Here is a 13,362-nt window from a genome sequence, read left to right as displayed (position 1 = left end):
TAGATTTGTTGATCAGCACCTTGATGAGAATTGGGAGGGAAAGGAAGTGAATCCAGTCCGTATATTACACACATTTTTCGTCCAGTAACATAGACATATATCTGCCTGGCAGCCTCTGTGTCCAGGACAGGAAGCAGTGAGCATGGGTCTGTCAATCAGCCTGAATCAGCACCTTCAGGAGAATTGGGAGGGTGAATATTAGATACAGCAGAGTGAGAATGGAGGGAGAGTGTGTGGGATGGAGATTTAGAGCATTTCAGGGAAAGTGAGAGAGGAAAGAATGTTCGATAGAAACTAGAATTGTCTGTTCTGAATTTCTATCCTGTGCTGACAGTGATAATTTTTGAAAAATCTTTTTGCAGGAAGTTAAAACGAGAGGAGTTTGAGGCCGATATCTCAAACTAAATATCACGTCAGGAACTGACTGAGTCACTCAATTCTTGGGAACCGAATATCATCGACCTTTGAATCTAGAAGGAGAAATGTTTGTCTATTCTGTCTGCTTCAAGAGATTTTAAACATCGGTGTGTCTGGAAAAACACTGAGACACACACGCACACCCGTGTGAGACTGTTACAGAGCACTGGCTGTGGAAAGAGCTTTAACCAGTGATACAGCCTGAAAAAATACTACACCATTCACAGCAGGGAGAGACTGTACAGGTGTTCTGTGTGTGGACGAGGCTTCAACTGATCATCCAACGTGGTGAGACGCAAGATCACCCAGACCATGGAGAAACCATGGAAATGTGAGGACTGTGAGAAGGGATTCAAAGGCCCCTCTGGGCTGGAATGGCATCAACGCAGTCACACTGGAGAGAGACCTTTCACCTGCTCTCAGTGTGAAAAGGGATTCACTGACATTGGCAACCTGCGGAGATACGAACGAGTTCACACTGGGGAGAGGCCATTCACCTGCACTGTGTGTGATAAGGGATTCACTCGGTTATGCAACCTGCAGAGCCACCAGAGACTTCACACCAGGGAGGGGCCATTCATCGGCACTGTGTGTGGGAAGGGATTCACTCAGTTATCCCATCTGGAGAACCACCAACGAGTTCACACCGGGGAGAGGCCATTCACCTGCACTGTGTGTGATAAGGCATTCACTCGGTTATCCCACCTGAAGAGACACCAGAGCGCTCACACCGGGGAGAGGCCATTCACCTGCACTGTGTGTGATAAGGGATTCACTCAGTTATCCGGCCTGTGTAGCCACAATGTCACTCACACCAAGAGCAGGCCCTTTAAATGCTCTGACTGCACGATGAGTTTCAAAAGCTCACAGTTACTGATGTCCCACCAGTGCATTCATTCTGAGGAGAGACGGTTCAGCTGCTCTCACTGCACAAAGACGTTTCGAACATCATCCACATTACGGAGACACCAGCGAGTCCACACTAGGGAGAGTTGATTCACCTGCTCTGATTGTGGGAGGAGATTCCGTGATTCATCTGCCCTGTTGACACACCAGGGAGTTCACACTGGAAAGAAGCCATTCATCTGCTCTCACTGTGGGGAGGGATTCACTCAGTCATCCAACATGCTGTGTCACCAAAGGGTTCACAAGTGATGACGGGTTGGATTCTGCTGTTATTCCTGCTGTTCATCACATCCAGGACTGAACCTGGAGTGGGTGGAGGGGTTTGTCTCCTCGTCAACTCCTGGTGCTCGGATGTGCGACCCTGGCGAACTACTGCTCCCCGGACCTGACCTGGAATACCCGACTGTGAAGTACCGTCCATACTACCTTCCACGGAGTTCACTTCTGCCGTCATCATGGTGGTCTACATCCCACCCCAGGCGGAAGTGAAGAAGCTGCTTGATGAATTGTAACCGCTATAAATAACAATGAAGCAGAATACCCGGAGGCCTTGTTCATCGTGGCCGGGACTTCAACCAGGCCAACCTCAAGAGTATACTGCCAAAATTCCACCAACTCATCTCCTGTCCCAACAGGGGCCCCAACATCCTTGACCACTGCCACACAAACATCAAGGGCGCCTGATGATCCATCCCCTGACCGCACTTCGGAAAATCGGACCACAAGACGGTGCTCCTTCTCCCGGCATACAAGCAGAAACTTAAGCGGAGAATCCAGTTGAGAAGGTTGTGCAAATGCTGGTCTGAGGCAACAGAAGAGCTCCTACGCGACTGCTTGGAGTCAGTGGACTGGTCCATATTCAAGAACTCAGCAGCCAACCTAGACGAGTATGCCAGCACCGTCACAGACTTCATCAGTTAGTGTAGAAGATTGTGTGCAAAAGAAGGTAGTCTGTACGTTACCCAACCAGAATCCATGGTTTAATTGGGAGATTCACTCCCGACTGAAAGTGTTCAAGGCAGGCAACCATAATGGGCTACAAAGTAAAGTTGAGTAGAATCTTCAGCAACAGCACACCCCTTCCCAACAAACGTAATGCATTTGATGCTTGTTTCGAGCAGGAAACCAACAAACGGTTGTCAACTGCCCCAGCAGCCTTGGACACACACAGGCCCACCATCACAGCCTCTGAAGTCAGATTGGCCTTCTTGAAAGTGAACCCTCGGAAAGCGATGGGTCCTGACGGGATCCCAGATTGTGCACCCAGATCCTGCGCTGACCCTCTGGCAGGTGTGTTCGCGGACATCCTCAGTCTCTCCCCACTCGATTCCGAGGTTCCCACCTGCTTCAAGAAGACCACCACCATACCGATGCCAAAGGAGAACCAGGCAACGTGCCTCAATGACTACCATCCGGTGGCCTTGACAGCGATCATTATGGTGTGCTTCGAGAGGTTAGCCATGACTCACATCCAACTCCAGACTCCCAGAGTGCCTTGATCCACTGTAATTTGCATACCGCCTCAACGGTCCACAGCAGACGCCTTCTCCCTGGCCCTACACTCATCCCTGCAGCATCTCGACAACAAGGACTCCTATGTCAGACTCCTATTCATTAACTACAGCTGTGCCTTCAACACCATAATCCCAGCCAAGCTCACATCAAAACTCCAAAACCTAGGACTTGGCTCCTCCCTCTGCAACTGGATCCTCAACTTCCTGACCCATCGACCACAATCAGTAAGGATAAACAACAACAACTCCACGATAGTCCTCAATACCAGGGCCCCACAAGGTTGCGTACTTAGCTCCTATACTCCCTGTACACGCACGACTGTGGCAAATTTTGGCTCCCGCTCCATCTATGAGTTTGCTGATGGCACGACCGTAGTGGGTCGGATCTCAAACAACAATGGGTCAGCATACAGGAGGGAGATAGAGAACCTAGTGGCATGGTGTAACGACAACAACCTCTCCCTCAATGTCAGCAAAACTAAGGAGCTGGTCATTTACTTCAGGAAGCAAAATATCGTACACACCCCTGTCTGCATCAATGGTGCCGAGGTGGAGCTGGTTGACAGCTTCAAATTCCGAGGTGTGCACATCACCAACAATCTGTCCCGGTCCACCAACATCAACACTACGACCAAGAAAGTACAACTGCGCCTATACCTCCTCAGGAAACTAAGGAAATTCAGCATGTCCACATTGAATCTTACCAATTATTACAGATACACCAGAGAAAGCATCCTATCTGGCTGCATCACAACCTGGTATGGCAACTGCTCGTCCCAAGACCGTAAGAAACTACAGAGAGCCGTGAACACAGCCCAGTCCATCACACAAACCCGCCTCCCATCCATTGACTCTGTCTACAACTCCCACTGCCTTGGGAAAGCAGGCAGCGTAATCAAAGACCTCTCCCACCCAGGTTATTTTCTCTTCCATCAGGCAGGTGATACAAAAGTCTGAGAACACGAACGAACATATTCAAAAACAGCTTCTTCCCCGCTGTTACCAGACTCCTGAATGGCCCTCTTATGGACTGAACTGATCTCTCCACACATCTTCTCTGCTGAGTAGCACTACACTCCGTATGCTTCACCCGATGTCTATGTATTTATATTGCGTATTTTAGAAGTTCATAAGATACAGGAGCAGAATTAGGCCGTTCGGCCCATCAAGTTTGCTCTGCCATTCTATCATGACTGATATGTTCCTCATCTGCTGCCTACAATGTTGCTGGATTGCAAAATGAGCCAGATCATCTCCTCCCTGGAACACATGACATAGGAGCGGGAGTGGGCAATTTAGCCTCCCGATTCTAACACCCTCAATGTGATTATGGCTGATCCTGGCCTCAACTCCACTGTCCTGCCCGTTCTCCAAAACCTCTGTATGTCCTTTGTTTTTTCATGTATAGAATGATCTATCTGGACTGTACGCAGAACAATACTTTTCACTGTACCTCGGTGCACGTGACAAATCTAAATCAAACCTTGTTCATTCTGACACTTGGTGAAGTGGGAGTGTCGGAGGGTTTCTTTCTGCTGGACTGGCCGGTCTCACAACTTTGCTTCCAGTGGGCTGATGCTCTTAGAGCCTGGGAGAGCACATTTCCACTGAAATGATCCACAGAAACTGATGAAGGACATTTATTTTATCCTGCATAGTAAATAGTGTTTTTCCCCCACTACAGGTAGATCTGAAATAAATACATTTGTTTCTGTTCCATTGAGTCTACAGCACAGGGCCAGGCCAGTCGGCCCAATTGGTCTCTGTCAGTATTTATGCTCCACATGAGCCTCCACCCAGCCCTCTTCATCTCCCCCATCAGCATCGCCTTCTATTCCTTTCTCCCTCATGTATGTATCTAGCTTCCCCTTCAATGTATTCATGCTGTTCACCTCAACCACTCACTGTGGTGGCGAGTTCCACATTCTCACCACTCGCTGGGTAAAGAGGTTTCTCATCAAATCCCTACTGGATTATTGAACCCCTTCATCATCTTAAAGATTTCCATCAGGTCATCCTCCAGTCTTTTTTTTTAAGAGAGAAAAGCAGCCCCAGCCTTTCCTGAGGGTGAAATGCTCAGTTCTGGTATTATTCTTGTGAATCTTTGTTGCACCTTCTCCAGTGCCTTTTTTTCCTTTTTCTAAATGGAGATCACAGATGTTGACAGTGCTCCCAGTGTAGTCTAACCCTGGGTCTAAACAAGTTGGCATAACCTCCCTGCTTTTCAATTCTATCCCTCCAGAATGGAACCCTATATATGGGCTCCACACTTGAGGAAAGATGTGAAGTTCTCAGAGAGGGTGCAGGGAAGATTTATGAGAATGGACCAGGGATGAGGGTTACTTAGTTAGAGAGACTGGAGCAGCTGAAATTGTTAGATTAGAGCCATGAGGGCACAGAAGGAGACCATACAGCCCATCGATTCCCTGTTGGCTCTGGAGCAAACCAGTCAGTCCCAGTGCCCTGTTCTAACCCTGTAGCCCTGCAATTTAGTTCCCTTAAATATCAATCCAATTTCTGTTTAAAATCCTCCATTGTCTTCATTTCCACCCCCCTCACAGGCAGCGAGTTCCAGATCATTACCATTTGCTGCATCAAAATATTCTCCCTCACATCCCCCACTGTCCCCGCCCCCCCCCCCCCCACATCTCTTACCCAAAACCTGAAATATGTTATCCCCTTCATCCTTGTCCCATCAGCTTTTCTTTATCCATCTTACCTAAACCTGTCATAGTCTTGACCACCTCTATCAAATCTCCCCTCGACCTCCTTTGCTCCAAGGTGAACAATCCCAGCCTGACATGAACAAACAAACAGAATATGTTAATACCTGGGATCAGATGGGAATGTTTAATTTCTGTTTGAAAGATACTGGGAATATTGTCCTGGACAATAAATGATTGGAATATTTACCTTGGGTGTGGGTGAATGGAATATATCAATCTGGTATCCTCCGACGTTCTAATGAAAGTCTGGAATGTGTAGACGAGATAAATAAGTTGATCACTTTCTCTTGGAAATATTTACATCCTGGCCCATGAACTTTGTTTCAAAGAAATCCACATTTGAAAGCCCGGCCACGACATGAAATATCAGCACCATAACAGGGGAGATAAGACAGACAGACACTCACTTTGATCTTTTCATCAGTGCATCTGAGAGTTAAGAATATGTGACATGATTTTGGGATACCGGTGTGGGTGTGCAGTTGTGATTTGTTACATGTGAAAAATAACAAGCCTAAATTCATGGTGAAATGGACTGAAGACCGGGTCCCAAACACACACAGCTACTGGAGACACAGCAGGAGATGAAATGGTTAATGTGGCCAGGGGATTGAGACACCATTGTGACATCATCAAGACATTGACACACTCCAGAGAGAAACTGACTTTAAAACAATCCGGATAGAATTAAACACACTGGACATGGGCAAAGTGGGAGTGAAATTAAAGTGATAATGGGACAATGAAGGGCTTGGGAGAAATAATACTGAGTAAGAACTGTCCACAAAGAGAGAGCTGGAGAATCTTTCACATCCATGTTTGATCTGTTCCTTGAAGCATCTGTCCCAATGTAACTGAGAACTCACGGCGCTAATTCAGGAGAAGAAAAGATGGAGTAGATGTTACCCCAGGCGGAGCCAGAAAAGAAATGGGAAATAACGAAGTGACATTGAGTGAGGGGTCAGAAAGACTCCCCCCACCACCACCACCACCACCACCAACACACCCTCTAGGTGTGGACTGTAAGATTCCTGGAGGACATCCTGCTTCAGGTTTTATTGCTAATTAGTGAACATTAAATTAAATTGTATGACTGGCTGTGGATTTATTTTGAATTTGATTGTTACACTTCTGTTTTTATTCCTGTTGTGATTACGCTCTGGGTAAGGATGGTTGACAGGTGACAGGATGGGAAATTATGGTTTGGGTCTTCACTGACCAAATGTTTTATTGATCTGAAAGGTGTAAAAGGGACCAAACTCCAGCAGAAATCGAGCAGAGCTGAGAACAGACGACTTGCTGTGTGGGAACAGGGAGATAAACAGCTCCCAGAGGACAGAAAACAAGAGTGCCTGGAATCCGAGACAACACCTGGATGTCAAGGCCACCATGTTTTCACTGCTTGGCATGGGAATGCTGACTCCCTGTACTGGGGATGGAGCGTGGGGAAGACAATTGTTTGAGAGTTTGACGTGGCTTGGGCGGGTACAGATGGTTCAATGACAGGCTTTGTAATTAGTCCATGTGTAAGGATTCTTTTTAAAATCCTTGCCTGATCCATGTCTCCCTTTTTATTACTGTCTTGCTCACTGCTGCACCATTGCAGATTCTGGGTTTGAACTACAGACTTTGGATCCCCCCCCCCCCCCCCCCCCGCTGCAAGCTGTCAGTTGAACTGGCCAAAGGGATTCCCCTCTGTGCTGTGTGGTAGGATCCCGTGGTGTCATTTTGATGGACTTGACTAGCAGTCAATCAGCTCTTCTAAAATTCCGAGATTTATCCCATTCTTCATTGTGATTGGTGGAACCCTTCAGAAACGTCTGAAGGGAAGGCTAGGAAAAGAAGCAATCTCCATTTTAATTCACTTCTATTTACACCTAGAAGGCAGCACACAGCAAGTCTGGACTCTCTCTATTACCTCTCTGCCTGGCGATTTAAAATGTTCCAGCCAGCCTGTGAAAGTTCCACTGGAAGCGAAAGCAGATCTCTCTCAGCTGAGGGCTTGTGGCCAAATACCTTCCTCTTTCTGCACAACCTGGGAGCTGTTGGCAAGTTGTCATCTCTGTTCTGATTAGGCAACTGTGAGGCCAGAGCTCTGAGTTTTCTCTCACCTGTTGGACTCTTCCTGAGGGTTCAGGATAAAGAGAGGAGCCATTGAAAATCCATTTAAAACTCTCATGTTGAGAACTTCAGTGAGGTTGGTCGGCTGTATGGTGGTCCATCAATGACCCCGACTATACCACTCCCTGGGGAAGAGAGATTCACAGACTCATAGACCTCAGGGGAAAGAAATATCCTCATCTGCGTCTTCAATGGGAAATCCTTTTTAAATGTAATTCTAGTCTCTGCCACAAGGGAAACATCATCTCCGCATTCTCTCTGTCAATTCCACTCAGGATTTCACATGTTTCAATAAGATCATCTCTCATTCTTCTAAACTGCAATGGATACAGTCCCAACCTGTCAAAACTTTCCTCAGAGGATAACCCCCTCATTCCAGGAAACAAGGGAGTCAACTTTCTCTGAACTGCTTCCAATGCATTAATTTCATTTCTGAAATAAGGAGACCCAAACTGTACACAGTGCTCTAAATATGGTCTCACCAAGGCCCTGTGCAACTGTAGCAAATCATAGCTACATTTATATTCCAGTTCCTTTGCAACAAATGGCAATATTCCATTTGCCTTCCTAATCACTTACTGTACCTGCAAACTAATTTATTGTGGTTCCTGTACCAGGACACCCAGAAATCTCTGTCCCTCATGCTTCAGCAATCTCTCTCTATTTAAATTATGTTCTGTTTTATTTAACCCTTTCTGCCAAAGTGGACACGTTCACATTTTCCCAAGTTATGCTCCTTCTGTCAATTTGTTCCCACTCACTTAATCTATTTGTTGTCTTTTGCAGACTCCTTAAGTTCATTTCACAAATTACTTTCCTGCCTGTCTTTGTGTCATCAGCAAATTTAGCCGCCATACATTCAATCCCATCATCCAACTCATTCATGTATATTGTAAAATCGTTGAGGGCCCAGCACTGATCCTTGTGACATTCCACTTGTCACATCTTACCAACCCAAACGTAACCCATTTATACCTACTCTCTGCTTAATGTGAGCTAACCAATCCTCTATTCATGTTGATATGTTTTTCCCCCTCCCCCCCCCCCCCCCCCCACGTGCCACCAAGAGCTCTTACTATGTGTAATCTGCAGCATGATAGCATAGTGGTTAGCACTATGGCTTCACAGTGCCAGGGTCCTAGGTTCAATTCCCAGCTTGGGTCACTGTCTGTGCGGAGTCTGCACATTCTCCCTGTCTCTGCATGGGTTTCCTCTGGGTGCTCCGGTTTCCTCCCACAAGTCTTGAAAGATGTGCTATGAGATAATTTGGACATTCTGAATTAGAACAAACAAAGAACAAAGAAATGTACCGCACAGGAACAGGCCCTTCGGCCCTCCAAGCCCGTGCCGACCATACTGCCCGACTAAACTACAATCTTCTACACTTCCTGGGTCCGTATCCTTCTATTCCCATCCTATTCATGTATTTGTCAAGATGCCCCTTAAATGTCCCTATCGTCCCTGCTTCCACTACCTCCTCCGGTAGTGAGTTCCAGGCACCCACTACCCTCTGCGTAAAAAACTTGCCTCGTACATCTACTCTAAACTTTGCTCCTCTCACCTTAAACCTATGCCCCCTAGTAATTGACCCCTCTACCCTGGGGAAAAGCCTCTGACTATCCACTCTGTCTATGCCCCTCATAATTTTGTATACCTCTATCAGGTCGCCCCTCAACCTCCTTCGTTCCAGTGAGAACAAACCGAGTTTATTCAATCGCTCCTCATAGCTTATGCCCTCCATACCAGGCAATATTCTGGTAAATCTCTTCTACACCCTCTCTAAAGCCTCCACATCCTTCTGGTAGTGTGGCGACCAGAATTGAACACTATACTCCAAGTGTGGCCTAACTAAGGTTCTATACAGCTGCAACATGACTTGCCAATTCTTATACTCAATGCCCCGGCCAATGAAGGCAAGCATGCCGTATGCCTTCTTGACTACCTTCTCCACCTGTGTTGCCCCTTTCAATGACCTGTGGACCTGTACTCCTAGATCTCTTTGACTTTCAATACTCTTGAGGGTTCTACCATTCACTGTATATTCCCTACCTGCATTAGCCCTTCCAAAATGCATTACCTCACATTTGTCCGGATTAAACTCCATCTGCCATCTCTCCGCCCAAGTCTCCAGACAATCTAAATCCTGCTGTATCCTCAGACAGTCCTCATCGCTATCCGCAATTCCACCAACCTTTGTGTCGTCTGCAAACTTACTAATCAGACCAGTTACATTTTCCTCCAAATCATTTATATATACTACAAAGAGCAACAGTCCCAGCACTGATCCCTGTGGAACACCACTGGTCACAGCCCTCCAATTAGAAAAGCATCCCTCCATTGCTACCCTCTGCCTTCTATGGCCTAGCCAGTTCTGTATCCACCTTGCCAGTTCACCCCTGATCCCGTGTGACTTCACCTTTTGTACTAGTCTACCATGAGGGACCTTGTCAAAGGCCATACTGAAGTCCATATAGACAACATCTACTGCCCTACCTGCATCAATCATCTTAGTGACCTCCTCGAAAAACTCTATCAAGTTAGTGAGACACGACCTCCCCTTCACAAAACCGTGCTGCCTCTCACTAATACGTCCATTTGCTTCCAAATGGGAGTAGATCCTGTCTCGAAGAATTCTCTCCAGTAATTTCCCTACCACTGAAGTAAGGCTCACCGGCCTGTAGTTCCCGGGATTATCCTTGCTACCCTTCTTAAACAAAGGAACAACATTGGCTATTCTCCAGTCCTCCGGGACATCCCCTGAAGACAGCGAGGATCCAAAGATTTCGGTCAAGGCCTCGGCAATTTCCTCTCCAGCCTCCTTCAGTATTCTGGGGTAGATCCCATCAGGCCCTGGGGACTTATCTACCTTAATATTTTTTAAGACACCCAACACCTCGTCTTTTTGGATCACAATGTAACCCAGGCTATCTACACCCCCTTCTCCAGACTCAACATCTACCAATTCCTTCTCTTTGGTGAATACTGATGCAAAGTATTCATTTAGTACCTCGCCCATTTCCTCTGGCTCCACACATAGATTCCCTTGCCTATCCTTCAGTGGGCCAACCCTTTCCCTGGCTACCCTCTTGCTTTTTATGTACGTGTAAAAAGCCTTGGGATTTTCCTTAACCCTATTTGCCAATGACTTTTCATGACCCCTTCTAGCCCTCCTGACTCCTTGCTTAAGTTCCTTCCTACTTTCCTTATATGCCACACAGGCTTAGTCTGTTCCCAGCCTTTTAGCCCTGACAAATGCCTCCTTTTTCTTTTTGACGAGGCCTACAATATCACTCGTCATCCAAGGTTCCCGAAAATTGCCGTATTTATCTTTCTTCCTCACAGGAACATGCCTGTCCTGTATTCCTTTCAACTGACACTTGAAAGCCTCCCACATGTCAGATGTTGATTTGCCCTCAAACATCCGCCCCCAATCTATGTTCTTCAGTTCCCGCCTAATATTGTTATAATTAGCCTTCCCCCAATTTAGCACATTCATCCTCGGACCACTCTTATCCTTGTCCACCAGTACTTTAAAACTTACTGAATTGTGGTCACTGTTACCGAAATGCTCCCCTACTGAAACATCTACCACCTGGCCGGGCTCATTCCCCAATACCAGGTCCAGTACCGCCCCTTCCCTAGTTGGACTGTTTACATATTGTTTTAAGAAGCCCTCCTGGATGCTCCTTACAAACTCCGCCCCGTCTAAGCCCCTGGCACTAAGTGAGTCCCAGTCAATATTGGGGAAGTTGAAGTCTCCCATCACCACAACCCTGTTGTTTTTACTCTTTTCCAAAATCTGTCTACCTATCTGCTCCTCTATCTCCCGCTGGCTGTTGGGAGGCCTGTAGTATACCCCCAACATTGTGACTGCACCCTTCTTATTCCTGATCTCTACCCATATAGCCTCACTGCCCTCTGAGGTGTCCTCTCGCAGTATAGCTGTGATATTCTCCCGAACAAGTAGCGCAACTCCGCCTCCCCTTTTACATCCCCCTCTATCCCGCCTGAAACATCTAAATCCTGGAACGTTTAGCTGCCAATCCTGCCCTTCCCTCAACCAGGTCTCTGTAATGGCAACAACATCATAGTTCCAAGTAGTAATCCAAGCTCTAAGTTCATCTGCCTTACCCGTAATGCTCCTTGCATTAAAACATATGCACTTCAGGCCACCAGACCCGCTGTGTTCAGCAACTTCTCCCCGTCTGCTCTGCCTCAGAGCCACACTGTCCCTATTCCCTAGTTCTCCCTCAATGCTCTCACCTTCTGACCTATTGCTCCCGTGCCCACCCCCCTGCCATACTAGTTTAAACCCTCCCGTGTGACACTAGCAAACCTCGCGGCCAGGATATTTATGCCTCTCCGGTTTAGATGCAACCCGTCCATCTTATACAGGTCACACCTGTCCCGGAAGACCTCCCAGTGGTCCAGATAACAGAAACCCTCCCTCCTACACCAGCTGTTTAGCCACGTGTTTGTCTGCTCTATCTTCCTATTTCTAGCCTCACTGGCACGTGGCACAGGGAGTAATCCCGAGATTACAACCCTCGAGGTCCTGTCTTTTAACTTTCTGCCTAGCTCCCTGAACTCCTGCTGCAGGACCTCATGCCCCTTCCTGCCTATGTCGTTAGTACCAATATGTACAACGACCTCTGCCTGTTTGCCCTCCCCCTTCAGGATTCCCTCTACCCGTTCGGAGACATCCTGGACCCTGGCACCAGGGAGGCAACATACCATCCTGGAGTCTCTTTCACGTCCACAGAAGCGCCTATCTGTGCCCCTGACTATAGAGTCCCCTATTACTATTACTCTTCTGCGCTTTGACCCTCCCTTCTGAACATCAGAGCCAGCCGTCGTGCCACTGCTCTGGCTGCTGCTGTTTTCCCCTGATAGGCTACCCCCCCCGACAGTATCCAAAGGGGTATATCTGTTCGAGAGGGGGACAACCACAGGGGATTCCTGCACTGACTGCCTGCCCTTTCTGGTGGTCACCCATTTCTCTGCCTGCACCTTGGGTGTGACCACATTTACATAACTGCGATCTATGACGCTTTCCGCCACCTGCATGCTCCTAAGTGCATCCAATTGCTGCTCCAACCGAACCATGCGGTCTGTGAGGAGCTGCAGTTGGGTGCACTTTCTGCAGATGAAGCCATCCGGGACGCTGGAAGCCTCCCGGACCTGCCACATCTCACAGTCAGAGCACAGCACCCCTCTAACTGACATTGCGTCAATTAATTAAAATTAAAATTTGTCATTTTTTTTTTTTAATACTTTTTTTTTAAATTGCAAAGTTACTGTCAACTATCTGTTTCCTAGCACTAGATTTCTAATAGAAATGCGATAGCTAACTATAATACTCTCCGATCTCTGGCTTAGATATCCTCTAAATTATAATTAAGTTATTATGTTTAATTAGTTCCCAAATACTCAATTTTTTTTTTAAATTTAGGTTAGAATCCCAACCAGCCACTCAGGTCACAGCTTTTCTGTGATGTCACTTCAGTTTCCCCCCGACACACACAATTTGAAAAAAGGTATAAAAGTAAAAATCACTTACTTACCTTCTGAGTGTCTGAGATGTTCTCAGGTTCTCTCGCTGACAGAGACTGCTCCTCCACCTCCGATCCTTGACCTGCACAATGCTAATAATATAATAATATAATATGGCACTTACC

The 13,362-nt window shown here is 47.0% G+C and overlaps 1 protein-coding gene across 5 annotated transcripts in view; it reads right to left on the bottom strand.

Annotated features, from left to right (window-relative positions):
- The window catches only part of LOC140419852 (uncharacterized), a 32,496-nt gene that overhangs the window by 3,953 nt on the left and 15,181 nt on the right, over positions 1-13,362 (bottom strand). The window contains exon 2 of one of the 5 annotated variants that reach the window (XR_011946041.1): positions 7,675-7,809. The exons of 3 other annotated variants lie outside the window; for them this stretch is intronic. The gene's annotated coding sequence lies outside the window, so the exon portion shown is untranslated. Of the gene's footprint in view, positions 1-5,556; positions 5,765-7,674; positions 7,810-13,362 lie in introns of those variants that run through there. One more of the 5 variants, XR_011946040.1, reaches the window with a different exon arrangement.

Source organism: Scyliorhinus torazame, chromosome 5 (assembly GCF_047496885.1).
Source record: "Scyliorhinus torazame isolate Kashiwa2021f chromosome 5, sScyTor2.1, whole genome shotgun sequence".
Classification (NCBI taxonomy): Eukaryota; Metazoa; Chordata; class Chondrichthyes; order Carcharhiniformes; family Scyliorhinidae; genus Scyliorhinus; species Scyliorhinus torazame.
This window is presented reverse-complemented; position numbering and strand designations above follow the sequence as displayed.